This window comes from Neofelis nebulosa, chromosome 16, assembly GCF_028018385.1.
Source record: "Neofelis nebulosa isolate mNeoNeb1 chromosome 16, mNeoNeb1.pri, whole genome shotgun sequence".
In the NCBI taxonomy this organism is placed as follows: Eukaryota; Metazoa; Chordata; class Mammalia; order Carnivora; family Felidae; genus Neofelis; species Neofelis nebulosa.
The window spans coordinates 44,952,393-44,967,976 of record NC_080797.1 but is presented as its reverse complement, the minus strand read 5'-3'; the positions used below and the strand labels follow the sequence as shown (position 1 = coordinate 44,967,976).

The 15,584-nt window shown below is 41.9% G+C and overlaps 1 long non-coding RNA gene across 1 annotated transcript in view; it reads right to left on the bottom strand.

Moving 5' to 3' along the window:
• Positions 1 to 2,356: 2,356 nt before the first annotated feature.
• Positions 2,357 to 15,584, bottom strand: part of LOC131497298 (uncharacterized) — a 114,101-nt gene continuing 100,873 nt past the window's right edge. The window contains exon 3 of the long non-coding RNA XR_009254879.1: positions 2,357 to 2,549. This is a non-coding gene — a long non-coding RNA (uncharacterized LOC131497298). The remainder of the gene's footprint in view (positions 2,550 to 15,584) is intronic.

Below are 15,584 nucleotides of genomic sequence, written 5' to 3'. Positions count from 1 at the left end.
TTACTAAATTCTTTCATTAGTTCCATTCATTTTTTTAAAGTTTATTTATTTTGAGAAAGAGAGTGGGGGGGGAAGGGGCAGTAAGAGAAAGGAGAGAAAGAGAATCCCAAGCTGTCAGCACAGAGCCCTATATGGGGCTCGAACTCACAAACTGTGAGATCACAACCTGAGCTAAAGTCAGCCACATAACCAACTGAGCCACCCAGGCTCCATTCATTTTTAAATTGTTCTTAGTTTTCTACATAGACAATCATATTGCCAGGGGAGGCAAAAACGTTAAATTCACCTAGCTTTTTCAATAGCTATACAATTATTTTCCTTCCCCATGTTATTAAATGGACTGAAACAGTGGTTTTCAAAATGTCTGAGGAGAGACTTCTGGCTCCATCATTGGACAGAGGGCAAACTAGCAGGTGTAGCTCCAGCCCCCCCTTCCCTGCTCCACAAACAAGAGCACTAAGTTTTTGTTGGTTTTCCTCACTGGAGCTCTGAAAGGAAGTGTGTGAAAGGAAAATTTAAATTACATCTTCACTATTCTTGAGTTCTTAATTTTGATTAATCCTCAAAGTCCTATAAACATTGAAGATTGGCATTTAGCTTTAGGGAGAATAGCTTGACTTGTGTTCCTCTCTAAGATACATATTTGTTTTCCTTTAAAAGGCTCCATTCTAACAGAAAGTTTAATGTGTCTTTTATGTCCAGGAGTTTTGCCTGGTTATACCAAGGCACGTGTTTAGTTTATTTTCAATGAACCATTTTAAAACTTCAGACTCAAATATTTATTTAGCTCAAAAATTTCTTCTTCCGTTGCTTTTATTTTTGCTTGTGTTCTCATGGTTCCAGCTCCTGTTATGGAATTCCTGCTTTGCACTAACTACACCTTTCAGACTCCTTATTTCCTATCTTTTTCTCTCATTATTTTCAATTAATTATTATTACCTGTGAGCCTTGAGAAAACGCTCTGGTTTACCTTCAGCTTCACTAATTGGGCTTTTCTCAGTGTAATAGAGGACATTCCTTCCTTTACTGGGAGTTGAACATGGTAAATCTATTTCTAATTTTCACCCAGTTTTTCCAGACCTCAGATTTTTCCTTGTTCATGGTGCCAACTCTCATTTTTGAGATGAAATATCTTCATGAATTTTACTGAGAAAAAGACTTTAAGTCTTTTTTTAAAAATGTTCACTCTTTGCTTATGATAAATATATGTTAATACGATTTAGTGGAAAAGCATATTCAGTACAGGAAATGGAAACCGGAAGTAGAAATCTTTGACTATACAGTATATGGAGACCTTGGGCACCGATGTATCATTTTTAGCCCCCAGTATTGTTCATGAAGTATTATCAATTTTTGCTTTAGCTTCTGACATATCTTCATGGAGAATATGGGCCATAAGAGAAATTTTTTTTTAAAACACAGCAATAAGAAAAGCTGAAATCAAACTGAATGTGTACTTTATAAATATTTATAAAGGCATTATGGGACATCCTGGCAATGGAATACTATGTAACCATTACATGGTCCATTTTATTGACATTGAAAGATGTTTGCTGTAAGCAGTACTAAAAGCAAGTTTGTAAAAATTATATACAGCATAATCCTATTTTTGTAAGACAAATAACATACATCTTATGTAGAGAAAATAGAGTAAAGATAAAACACAATCTTGACAGTTCATTGAAGATGAAGTTGACATTTGATTTTTACTTCCTACTTGTTTTTGTCCCCATTTAATTTTTACATTATGAATAAGTTTTCCTGGTGTTGTTAAAAAGGAAAAACGAAGACACCATGATTCTTTAAAGTGGCAATTTGTGTGTTAGGACTTTCAGTCACACGCTGAGGGAAATTGTGATCCTTTTGTTTCAAATGGTAAAATTTGCTAATGTAATACAGACCTTCAGCCAGTAGAGGGCGCAGAGGTGAAAGAGCTAGCGTGTAGCTGGTTTGAATGGTTTCATAACCTGAAAGTTATTTTGATTTTCTTTTCACTCATGTATCCAAGAAAATTTCAAAAAGATCATAGACACATAATTGCAGTTTGGCTATCACTTATGTTACAAAAGTTCGGCATTTACGTTATGTGGAGAGTCAAACGTGTACTCCCAGTGGGTAAAGGAAATTAAAAATAATTGAGTGTCTAGCTTATGCCAGGCATTGACACATACTTTATATATTGTAATCTCCTACGTAAAATGTAGTTTGATAAATTCATCAGACATTGCAGACAGATTAAAACATCCTAGAGAAGGTTTTAATTTTTTTAAGCCCACAGAGTTTAGAGTTATTGACAAAATCTCACAGCTACAGACCACTGTATAGTTTATTAAATGCTTGCAGATTTATTATTTTATTTGATGCAACATCCTGTGAAATAGACCCGTTTGTTCAAGATGAAGAAACAAACAAGTTAAGTGGTTTATGGAATGTGGTGGCAAAGTTGGAATTTCTCCCAGCTGGCTCTGTGAGTCTGGGCATACTGATTCCACTGTGCTGTTTCTCCAATAATCTAGAAATCTTCAGACATAAATAACACCTTGGCCTCACTGAAGAACCAAATGATATGAGCAGTAGTTAATACCAATATGAATCAAAAAAATTTTTAGTCCTTTTTTTTTATATAGGATTTGACATTATAATTCCCATTATAATTAATCTAGGTTTGGTGGTTTCTAAATACCAGTTTGGAGACATGCAGTTCAAAATGTGAAAAGGAAAATCAGTGTGGTGAGATTATATCCTGGATTTTTTGGTTTTGAGCAATAGTACCCTTTCTTTCAAGAACCAATCATAGTTATGGATGATGGTGGTCTTCTTATTTTCTTTCTTTATTTTTTTTCCAGTACTTGTTTAGCAAAACAAGTTTGAAATCCTAGGTCAGTCTCTCCCTACCCACTAGATTTGTTTACTCACCTGAGTCCCCAAGGAAGCACCACTGTTGGTCAGCAATGAGCAATCCTAGACTGTCAGGCTACAGCAAGTTGCCAAGCTTCTTAATAAAGTCATCAGGTAAACTAATAGAGCAGTGCGCTCACACGGCAAGTTTTCCAAAATTCTCAAATAGGAACATGTTAGTGGCTAGTGAGCACCACATATTTTCTCAACAGCTGTCTTTTTACGAACACATTCTGGTAATCTGCCTAGGAAGTTTTTAAAAGAAAGTTGTAAGAGAAAAAAAATGTAAGGAATAGAATAGAGCTATTTTCAATTTGCATGAAAAAAATTGTCCCTTGGGGGTAAAACAAAACAAAACAAAACCTTGTTCATCCCTCTAAACCATGTGCTACTGTGGACATAGAAACACAGAGCTCACTATTTTAAAAAAATCCCTCACCTCTTTCAGATGAGACATCCTCAAACCCTATTGAAAGGAAATTATTTTTTTGAAAGGAAATTGTTAATTTAAGCTTAAAGAGAGGATCATGAAGTATATAAAAAGATGGAAAATAAAGATTAGCTGTGATGCACTAAGAAAGCAACAGAATGATTCAGATTGACTTCTTGAGATAGTCAGAACCTGCAAAGAAAATAGTAATGAGTGAGTGACTTAATCTGTTCAGGCTTCACTGTTTTCAAGTTTAAAATGAAAGAGCTAGGGGGTGCCTGGGTGGTTCAGTCGGTTAAGCGTCCGACTTCAGCTCAGGTCATGATCTCACGGTCTGTGAGCCCGAGCCCCGCGTCGGGCTCTGTGCTGACAGCTCAGAGCCTGGAGCCTGTTTGGGATTCTGTGTCTCCCTCTCTCTCTGCCCTTCCCCCACTCATTCTCTCTCTCTTTCTCTCTCTCAAAAATAAATAAAACTTTTTTTTTTTTTTTTTTTTAATGAAAGAGGTAGGCTGGATGATTTGCAAGCCCCCTTGCAGACTAAAAGATAAGTGTCTGGGACCTTCTGACTCGTTTGTATAGAATTTCACAATTTGTAAGTGTTTTTGCAACTTCCGTGTTCAGAGCACGAAACGGTTAACGGAAAGCCCTGGCCAGCTGCAGCTGGAAGGGAGTTGATGGTGGCAGAGTCCACATTTCCCTGCAACAGGGGTCCTTGTCAGCTGAATTCAATCTGGAAACTAATTCTTTCTGCTAAAAGGAGGGAGCAAGATACATAAACCAGCCCACCACAGTGCTGGGAGAACACACAGGCCACAGCGATGGCCTGCCCAGAATATAAAAGAAAGTCATAAAGAAGGGAGAGAGAGAGAGAGAGAGAGAGAGAGAGAGAGAGAGAGAGAGCCCTTCTTGAGGATAATAAATAACTGGAGAGGTATTTCGTAGGGTATATTGGGGAAAAAAAAATCATCCTTCAGAGTGGATGAGTCTCTCTTCTAACACTGTGAATTCTGAGCAGTTGCAGATGCAAAACCTGCTTAATTTCCTATCACTGACATTAAAGGTCAGCATACCAGGAAGCAGCCATCCCAGAACAAAGCAGAAAAGAACCAGAACCAAATGAGGGAAGCCGAAGCGCAGAGACGCTACCCGATTTGTCCACAGTCACAACATTTTAAGCAACAGAGCCGACCAAGATAAGCTGAAGTCTAGGTCTTCTGATATCTAACACTCAAAGTTACGCTACACAGGGAACACATGTTCTATGTCTACTATGCATCAGGTGCTATGCTTTGGCACAGGGGTCACAAGAATGCATTTTTTACAGCCCCTGCACTTGAACTCTCAGACTCTCAGAGGAGATAAACAAGCAAACAGCTTACTTGCCACATAATTTGGTGAGGACTATACGTAAGTAGAGCAGTGTTCTTTTTTTTTTAATTTTTAAACATTTATTCATTTTTGAGAGAATGTGAGTGGACAAGGGGCAGAGAGAGAGAGAGAGAGAGAGAGAAGACACAGACTCCGAAGCACTTCCAGGCTCTGAGTTGTCAGCATAGAGCCTGACATGAGGCTGCGAGATCATGATCTGAGCCAAAGTTGGATGCTTCACTGACTGAGCCACCCAGGTGCCCCAAGTAGAGCAGTGTTCTTAATCAGGTATAGTTTTGCCCCTAGGGGACACTTGGGCAAGGTCCAAAGACATTTTTGGTTCTCAGCTTGGGGGCTGCTACTGGCATCTAGTGGGTAGAGGCCAGGGATGCTGCAAAACATCGTACAATGAGCAGGTCAGCCCCTCCACAAAAAAGAATCATCCAGCCCCAAATGTCAAACATGCCCAGCTTGAGAAACCCTGGCTACGAGCAGGTGGGGACACGGCAGAAGGGCACGGATGCCTGCCTGATCTGAAGATGGGGAAGGGCTCATCCGTCGAGGGGATGCTGGAGATAGTTGGGAAAGAGGAATACACATCATCTTGAGTCTCCACAAGTAGGAACCAACAGGTCATAAGGAACATGAAAAAGTGCGTTGAAGTTGTAACTCCTAATTTGATCCAAGCCGGGGCTGAGGCTGGGGAGGAAGGGGCTGGTTTGTGGGAGGTGGGAGGCTTTGTATATCCTATTGAGGTTCCACACCTTCAATGAAGAGACATCACTGCTGGGTTTTATCCAGGGGAGTGGTCTGGTTAGGCTCAAACCCTCGATGGCTTGCTATATTAATGTCACGCAGAGGCTCTCAAACTTCCTTTGGGACACGTATAAAAAAAATGCAGATTCCTGACCTTTTGAGACACACACGTTCTTGCACACACACATGAAACCAAAAACCCTGATTCTGTAATGCAGTGCACAGAGCCCAGAAACCCATACTTTTGACAAAGGCCCTGTGCAGTTCCCATGCTAGGAGTCCAAATCCTTGCTGGTGTACAGAATACATTTGACGGTGGTAAGATTGCGATCCCACCACAAAGAAAATAAGAAGGAATTTTAGATACTGTTCTGACCCATACACATGAGAAGCTAAAGTGGGAACACAAGGAATCCATTGAGTCAAGGCAAGTCGCACAGCCAGTGGCACAGCTGCTCCCTCTGGACCCTGTGGCCTGGGAGGGGAGTGGCACTAAGGAAATGCATGCTCCGTGGGACATCCTCTTGGCTGCTTCTGGAGAGCCCAGTTGCTTCTGCAAAACATGTCAGAATTCTCTGTCCCAGAGCCTTGTTGGCATAGCAGTACCTGCTTCCTGTTCCCAGATACTCACCCTTGGGCTTTCCTATCTGTCCGTGCTAACACTGGCTGCTCCTGTGCCCCGTCACAGAAAACTGTGGACTGAGGTCTCTGACTTCTGTCATGTCAGTCACCGCAGGGTAAGGCTCCACAAGTAGGAATTCCGACCCCTGCTGCTCGACTTCCAAATTCAGTTTACTGCTCATCATGTTATTGATCTCGTTGGACATCCCACACTCCCTACTGCGCTGACTTTGGATCAGCAAGAGTGGAAATTAGTGTGTGATCGCTGAAAACCTAGAATTTCTGACTGGAACTGAAGGAACCCTTTTCGCTGTAGCCAGCTTCTGAACCAGATGCCTGTGACTCTGTTCGCAGGGAAATAGATGAATATCCACAGCAAAAGGTCAATGGCTTTGCTGACAGATGCTGAACCAGAGAATTCTTTTTTTTAAAGAAGCTTCCTACAGCTGTTCTGGTAGCTTGGGTGGTACTGGTAGCTATTTCCCCAAGCTGTCTTGTCTAAGTTCTCGGAGTTTATGAGCCCAAGTAGGATTTATAAAAATAGACTAAGAGGAAAGAGTAGTAAAGGATCCACAGACGGGACCCTGAGATCTGACAGATGGGACTCTGAAAGAGAGGAAAAAAGATTCAAATACAAGTTTCATGACTTTCAGCTCATGGCTGTTTTCATCACACAACCAGAGTGGAGAGTCGGAGATGTTAATTTTGTTGTGGAGGCCATCCAAAACCTTACCCTGTGACCCTGGGAAAAAAGATCAAGCCCTGCCAGAGCTGTAAAGAAAATTTTCCAAACTAAGTTCGACTCAGAAAATAAATTGCAAGAAATAAGGGAAGAGAGGTTCTCCTGAGACTAATGAGCCCATCAGGTTGATGGCAGATTGACCGACCCATTGCAAGTGGCCAGTTGGAGCTGACGGTGGACTTGGTGCCCCTTGGTACAGCAACGGAAGAAACATCGTGTTCTCGTTCTGCGGCCATGCACTGTCTTGAGATCATTCATTTTACCAAGCTTTACAACCGCTTGTACAAAGACAATGATGCCTGTTTCCTGTATCGTTTATTTAAGTAAACAAAAAGGAGACAGCAAGGTACCATCTCCTCCCCGAAGCCAGACTTTAAAATTTTTATGTAAAGAAAGAAAGCAAGAGATCTGTACTCTGCATTGTTCCAGAAGATAAGTTCATAAGATAAATAGTTCTATTTTGAACTCAGTCCAGCTGGGCAAATGGTCCCTTTCCCACTACCCACCCACGTTGTGGAGATCAGATTGTAAATGGATAAAAATGTTTTCAAACAGTTTCTTGAGATAGTCCCACTCTCAATCAGGGGGCCACTGCAGAGTTTCTACGGGAAGGTGATGCTGTGTTTATTCTGGCAAAACAATCACTTCAAAACCTGAGTTTCTTTTGGACTAAGTATAAACTCCTTGCAAGCAACAGAAAGTGTGCACATCATCTGAACACAGAAACAAGGTTGCATAGGGATTAAGAGGTGAACTTTGGAGTCCAACGGGCATTGACTCTAATCCTAGACTCCAGCATTTTCCGAATGGTGACTTCCCTAGGCAAGTCTCTTAACTTCTTCATTTGTACAATGGAACTATTTCTAACATCTACCTCCCGGGTTATTTGTGAGTGTTAAACGATATTTCATTTCATTATTTCATAAATCTATAAAAGGTGTATAGCATAAAGTAAGTGCTCAAGAAATATTTATGTTTATTATTGAATGAAGCCTGTGGCTGGATCCACATGCTACCAACCATCCAAAGAATGTTGAAAAAATGCCAGTAGTCACTGAATAATTAATGTACTTAGCACTAAATATCTGGTCACTCTGAAATGATCTATTTGAATAACGTTCTGAGTTTTCAAGTTTATATCTGATTTAAATGTACAGTCATTCTTTTATTTATCTGTTGATTTACTTGGCAAAGACTTTCTGAGCACACACAATTGCTAACACTATCCTTGAGGATACGGGAGACTCTCCAGTCGACGGGACCTTGGTAAACTCCAATACGAAGACTTGCTTGTGTTGCATGAGGCCCAAACTTGACATTTCTTTATGTTTTTTAATTTAATGCTTATTTTTGAGAGAGAGAGAGAGAGAGAGAGAGAGAGAGAGAGAGACAGAGCGTGAGCAGAGGAAGGGCAGAGAGAGAGGGGGAGATAGAATCTGAAGCAGGCTCCAGGCTCTGAGCTGTCAGCACAGAGCCCGACATGGGGCTCGAACTCACAAACTGTGAGATCATGATGTGAGCCGAAGTCAGACGCTTAACCCACTGAGCCACCCAGGCACCCCCAAACTTGACATTTATGAAGAAATCTACAGTGGACTTGGACTGCTTTTTTTTTTTTTTTTTAGCATTAGCTCAGAGGGAACATAAAATTAGTTCTTGGTAAGACGAATGCTGTTCTCCACTTGGGTTATGAGGTGATTGGAACCTCCTACATGCTCTTCTGTGTGAGTAGTACCTTGCGTGGTAGTGATCAATAGAGGAGAAAAACACTTTCATTCCCGGAAAACATCTATGGGGCGCTTTTCTCATGGTGCATGCTTGTACAAAAGGAATTGCTGTTTATGTTCTTGTTTTCACAGAACTTAAAACTGAACTTTAAAATTGGCTCAGTGTATTGTTTGCATACAGTCATTTCAACCAAAGGCTCGAATTGGAATTCTTAAAATATTTACGTTCTTGTTCTATGAAAAAAGTTAGCCGTGTCAAATCATGTGTGCATATTGTATATGTGTCAGCAGCTGTGTGTATCTGTGTGGAATGAAGTAAGTTATAAATTCATTCATAATTTTAGGGGCATATTAACCAGGGAGCTCTTAACCTCATTATTTGGCAATTCAGGAAATGGTTCACCAATTAGTTGGTGGGCAGTAATGTCACTCTCTCCAGCGTCTGTCTGCCTCTCCACCGGAGAAATAGTCAGCTATGCTAACAGAACAAGTGTGTATCCTTCACTGTATACCTGCTCCTTGCCCTGGCCTTCTGTGTCTGACAACAGTATTGATTAGCTATTAATTACTTAGGCCTTAAAACCTTACAAATCCTTCTCCTTTGACAACCTCCCATGTGGAAAATTCACTGTCGAGCTCTGCTGATTCTGCCCATTATTGTGTCTTCACACCTGCATGTTGTTTCCTAATATCAGGCCCCTAGCGCCTTTCACCTGGACAATCACAAGGGTTTTCTAACAGGTGTCCCAGTCATAGTCTCCACCTTCTGCATTTTGACTTTCTGCTTGCCTCTCAACACTCTGATGCCAGGCTAATTTGGATAATGCAGAGAGAGCAGACTATGCCATTCTTCTAAAACAAACAAACAAACAAACAAACCACACCGTTCGCATAACACAGTCCCAACTTGACATTGAGGCAATAATCCCACCATAAAACTTCTCCCGTCTTATTTGGACTGCTCTCTGCCTGTCCCATGAGTTCCATAAGTCAGCCACACAGGCTACTCAAAGCTCTCTGCAGAAGACTCTGACTTTCCTGAGCTATGTTTATTTATGTTTATTATTTATGGCCTTTGGCCTAGAATCACCTCCTCTCCTTTCCTACTTGTAATACTCTCAGTACCCATCTGCCATCAAGCTTTCCCTCCCACCTAGACCAGACAGACTTCATTTTCCCCAGCCTTCCTGAAGCAGTTTGGTATTCCCTCCAGTAAAAAGATTACTGACTTAGGTTGCCCTATGGCTCTCCTGCCCTGGACTATAAGCTCCCGGATAGCAGAGATCATACTTTGTTTACTGGTTTGTATTTTCTCAACTAGAGCATGGAACAAATCCCTGGCAACTGAAAGCAATACAGTAAATATCAGCAGAACTTAAATGTTCATGAAGGCACAGGAATGGCCTGAGTGACTTCTGAGATGTCCATACTGCCATGGCATCTGGCCCAGACTCCAATGGTACCAGGCCTGTGTCTCAAGCCTACCCAAATCTGATTAGTGACACAGCTCTCCTTCAAAACCCAGATGCATTTGAGTCAATGCACGTGGTTAATCATCCTAGAAGCAATAGATACCCATTTTCGAAGCACTTTTCTAAAACTGAACCTAGTGAGAATATGTCATCCCTAACCCAAGAAAATGGGACTTACTCTGAAGTTAGGGATAGACATGTATTCTAATAAATAATAATAAGCAACAGTAGTCCTCACAGCACAACACAGGAGAAGTAGCTCTTGGACTTGAATCCTGGCCTTGCCTCTTTCCTTTGTAGTAGATCCTGGGCAAGTGCTTAACCTCCTGAGTTTTAGTTTCTCCATTAGTAAAATGAAAATACCTGAGATAGGGTCTGTATTATGGGCGGTGCATATTAGACACCAGGTAAGTGCTAATATGTTCCTCTCCGCTTCACTGAGAGTATTATGTGGGTCAACTCAGAATGAAGGAGTCCAGGCCCTGGAGTTAAATCTGGGAACAGTGATTTCCTCTGAACCTCTGTTTCTCTTTCCCCCAAAATGGAGATAGCAAAAACTACTTGTGATAATCTACTTGACAGCCCTCTTGCCCAAACACAGAGCCCAAAATCTATGGTTTCAACTGTATCTTGGCAGCACTGATCTGCCCATCCCATGTAGGTCATTTTAAGACCGTCACTACATGACTGAGAGATGGCCAATTGGGTCATAAGGTATATCCTGCTCTATGAATATGGAGCAAAGAAAAGCTAACTGACCCTTATAGGATGTCACAGATTAGTAGTTTTTAGAAAATTTTACATGTTGCAGGGTGGTTCAAACTCCCAGCACCGTATTGATGTCGAAGCCTAGAAATTACGTGTTGATTGGGAGTGGAGGGGGGGAGGGTGGTCACACAATGTGCACGTTATATTATGGACAAGAAAAGTGACATTTGTCATCAGAGGTGAGGGGGAGACTGCTTCTGTAAAAAGGCATAGTGGGATCCCACACTACTGAGTATCAAGAGGAGCAGCAAAGGAGTGAGCTCGTTCCGGTCCCTTCCCTTGCCTCCCCTGGACAAACAGGCAAGTATGGTGGGCTTCCTCCAACCCCTGAATACATGACCCATAGCCTACTAGGGAAGGCTGACGTCAGTGGTATGTACCTGTTTGGGAAAATGGTAGCCCAATTTGCTATCACCCTTGATCTTTGAGCTTCCTCATTCTAAGGCTCCAAAGCATAATATGCATAAAGAATTGTGCAAGATACATGGGGATGTATCAGGACCACAGAAGTTTCAGCACACATTTTGATTTTGAAACAAGAAAATAAATTCTCATCTGAGGCTGAAGTGCCGATTAGTTCTTGTTGAAGTGAGAGATGATTTACTCAGCCCTCCCTAAGGTCCTACTGTGCCATTTGATTTTAGCAACTCTGGTTTTTTATGTTTATGTAACAAAATAGATAAGAGAATGGTGACCAGGATGTGTATCTAGAAGACGTGTTTCCACCCTTCTATACTCACATGGATTTAATGAGTTTCTGGTAGCTGGAAATTGACCAGCAAATAGTAAAATATATATCTAAGGCATACGCACCATTCCTCTTGGTACCATCAGGTCTCTCTATTTAATGTCCTAGACCTCAAAGAACAGTGCCTGGGGGTGGGGGATGGTGTGGGGAAAGCAATAACACGACCTGTTATCCAAAATGAACACACAAGCACAGATCACTTTCCAAAATGTTCGTGATTTCAGAACATAAGTGCAGACACACCCTTAAAAGAAGCATTGGAAAAGAGAAAAACTGGCCAGCTTCCCGAATCACACTGAATCCAATTGGACTGGGTGATGACCCAGATCAAAGGCATGCAGTGATTGGACAGACAGCCGGAAGGAACTGGCATCTTCAGAGCTGCTGGAAATTAGCCAACTCAACCACACCAAACAAAAGCAAACTGAAAGTAAATATGGGCCAGTAATTGAATACACATGGGGATGCTCTTCACAAAATGCAAAGTTTGTATGCTCCCAAAGGAGAAATGTCCAGGTCTTCAACAACAGAAAGCCAATGGCAAAATCAGAACGCCCCCCCCCCACCCCCCTTTCAGCCCAGAGACTGAACCTTGGCTTCTATTGAAGGGAAAAGGGCCAAATCTCCTGTCATGGTGTTCACCATCTGCCCTTCTCTCCTCCACTTCTGTATCCCCTGCACCTAAATATCTTTGTTTCCAATCTGATTTCTAAATAAAATAAGATTTTTTTCAAATTTGGGCAAGTTCTTTCCAGAATAACAAATTCTGCTCCTTATGATGCCTTTGGTGGAAGTGTTACATGTGGTGCAGTGTGGTTTCAAATCCCCAGGACCAGACTGATGTCGAGGCCTGGAAATGATGTGATTAAGAGTTCGGTTCCTCACAGAAGTGATTTTGCAGTATTACCATCACTTGCACGGTGCCTTGCCATCCTCTGATAGAGAGCACTGGTAGGACCGCTACTCTGACTTCAGGGAGAGGGTCCACACAAGGAACCACATGTCATTTTCACCACGGATTCTTCTCTTCAATTACTCTTTTTACCTGCATGTTGCAAGGAAAGAGATTACTTTACATCCCACCCCCCACACCGCGCACATACTTTCCGAACCCCACACCGCCTGGAAGTACCTAACAAGGTTTACAAATTCTTCTCTGCAGGTTCCTAGCATTTACAGAGGAGTATCAGAAGGGGGGCTTTGGGTAGGGAAAATCTTGAAATCTTGAAAATGAAAGCCTGGATGGGACTATAAAGAGAGTAAAACAAAGCAGGACATTCTTTTCAAACTTGGTTCCCTTTTAAAAAACACGGATTACATTCTCAGAGAGGGAAACTGAACAAAATGCAGCCGCATTTAAGGGATTTCCTCTCTCCAGTTTTTCTCCGGTCCCTTAATTGTGTTTAAGCCTTGTTGAGTACTTTGTTTACAGTCCCTAGTGTGGTGATTTGCATCCCCCTCTCTGGGTTGCTGTTGGCTGGAGCAGGCAGCTGTCTCAGTCCGATTCTGGCTGGGAAAGGTAAGAATCTTTGCCTTGCTTTTTGAAAGATCTGGGAGAGAAATGTTGAATGCCTACGGCGAGGGGGCAGGGGCGGGGGAGTTAGGGGCAGGGGGCACTGGTTTAATTCACACACTGGACGCTTTCTGAAAAGTTTTCCAAACTTTAAAAGAATCTCCTGGAGCCATGTGTTTTCAAAAGAACCAGAAAGATTCCTCCTCTCTTCTGAAAGGCTTGCAGAAAGAAGACTGGTTGCTTTGTGGATAAGATTTTGCATTTGGGGGCAGGTGTCCCTTTAGGAATTCCCAGGGGCGGGGGTTAATATCTTAAATGCACAGAATGGATGAAGGTAAAAATATTCAAAGACATCAGGCATTGATCACTAGGCATTCTCCCTGAATTTCAATTTGAAGAAAAGTCAGTTAAAACTGCGTGTGTCCATGAGTATAATGTTAGGCGCTTATTCTTTGTATACAACTTCTGTTTTATCCCAAAGCTTTCTTTGTCTTTGTATTTATCAATACAAATCATCAATTGTCTACTTAAGAGTCTGGAGACGCGCATCTGTGTATCTAGGCAGATGTACACTCCTTGTGAAGAATTGGAGGAGAATGAGATGCCTGGAGCCTGGAAAGCCTGAAGAACGCTTTGGTTTATTACAAGTAATGACAGACCTGCCCATGTTCCCAGCGCACAGACATACTTATTGTCCCTTATGATAGATTCAGTCAAGGGCTCACTGTGGAAAAAGGGTGCCCTCTGGTTTCTCTCTGGTGGAGGTTTGATTCATGTACCTTTGATTTTAGTAAGAGAGGAATATGATGTTCAACAGGGTAACGTGATTTAAGAGCTTCAGTGGGTTTATTGGATTGTTTTGAGAGAGAGACCTTGCTGCTCTTATAAGGAACCCCCCCCCCCCCCCCCCCGCCAAGCCTCCAATGTATGTGGCCAGTGGCCTTTGTATCACCATTTTCCCAGGGCAGTGTTGACAAGTGCTGAAATGCCCTAGTTCTAAGCATCCTTTATCTTCATCACCAAGCCACAGCATTTCTCCTGGATGATGGGTCTGTTTCTTGGACGCCCACATTTTAAAAATGCAAGGATGGCAGCTATGGGGACCTCCAGATACTCGCCATCCTCAGCACTCTGGGCTCCCTTGACCTCAGGGACTTTTCAACTTTATTTCTTTTGAGATGCAGAAGCCCTCTCTCTGGCTCCCATTCTACAGAAAAGGACTTCTGTTCCCCCTCCCTTTATGACAAAACCATCAAGGGATTTTTACTAGATGCGGGATGCTATCTTAGAACAGAAGTGAGATGCCTGGGAACATCCGAGCCTTGTGCCAACAGTTAAAGAAATCTAACAAGCCAAGAGAAAGAAGGGAACACATCTTTTCAGATAATTGACTTAACACTTATAAATTTACTGTATTTTTTTAAATGTTTTTTTTAACATTTATTTATTTTTGAGACAGAGAGAAACAGAGCATGAATGGGGGAGGGTCAGAGAGAGAGGGAGACACAGAATCTGAAACAGGCTCCAGGCTCTGAGCTGTCAGCACAGAGCCTGACGCGGGGCTTGAACTCACGGACCGTGAGATCATGACCTGAGCCGAAGTCGGTCGCCCAACCAATGAGCCACCCAGGCGCCCCTAAATTTACTGTATTAATTAAAAAGCAGTTCTTAAAACTATAGAGACTAAAAAATAGAGGATGGATAACTTTTAGCTACAGAAGTATAGGGATGAACTTATAATAGTGTCCAAATATTATCTCATTTCTCCTCTCAAAAAGACAATCTGGGGCTTTAAAATTTCAAACAGCTTTATCTGTAAAAAAAAAAAAAAAGTATCAACCTATAAAGCCATTTGAGGAAGAGTGGGATATAGACCTTTAACTTAATTGTTGGGGTGTGTGGTGGGCCAAACCATCTATGCTTGAATGTTTCAAGTACCTTGCTCCTGAAAGTGGGCCAAGAAACAGCAGACTGGCATCAGCCAGGAGCTTGTTACAGACCGACGAAATCAGATTCGACATTTAATAAGCTCTCTACATGATTTATGTGCCCATTAGAGCCTGGGGTTCAAACCAAGGGTTTTTTTTTTTCCTTCTGTGTGACCTTTGTGAGATTACTTAACCCCTCTGAGCCTCATTTACAAACTGTTTATAAACTCATTTGTAAACTAGTGAGAAGTAATGCATGCACGCTGTGCGTGCCACGTCCATAGTAGGTGGTCTGTAAATAACAGTGGTGATGGTGATGCTGATGGTGATGATAATTTCAGCATTGCCAAAAGTACTCACCTCCTAGCACAAGTAGTAAGTGATCATGTTTAAATCAAGATGACTGGATTTCCCCTCAGCCATAAACATTTGCCTCTCACCCTCATTCCTAAGAGAATTAATATCAAACAAAGGGGGGGTTTTAAGCTTCAGATGGCCCCACACACATACAAATAAAGAATATTGGGGAAGCAGAAGAAACATGGATTTTTGCTGGCTTACAGGCTGAATTCAGCTGCCCCATGACTTCACAGCTGTTCCTGCCGCCCTAAAG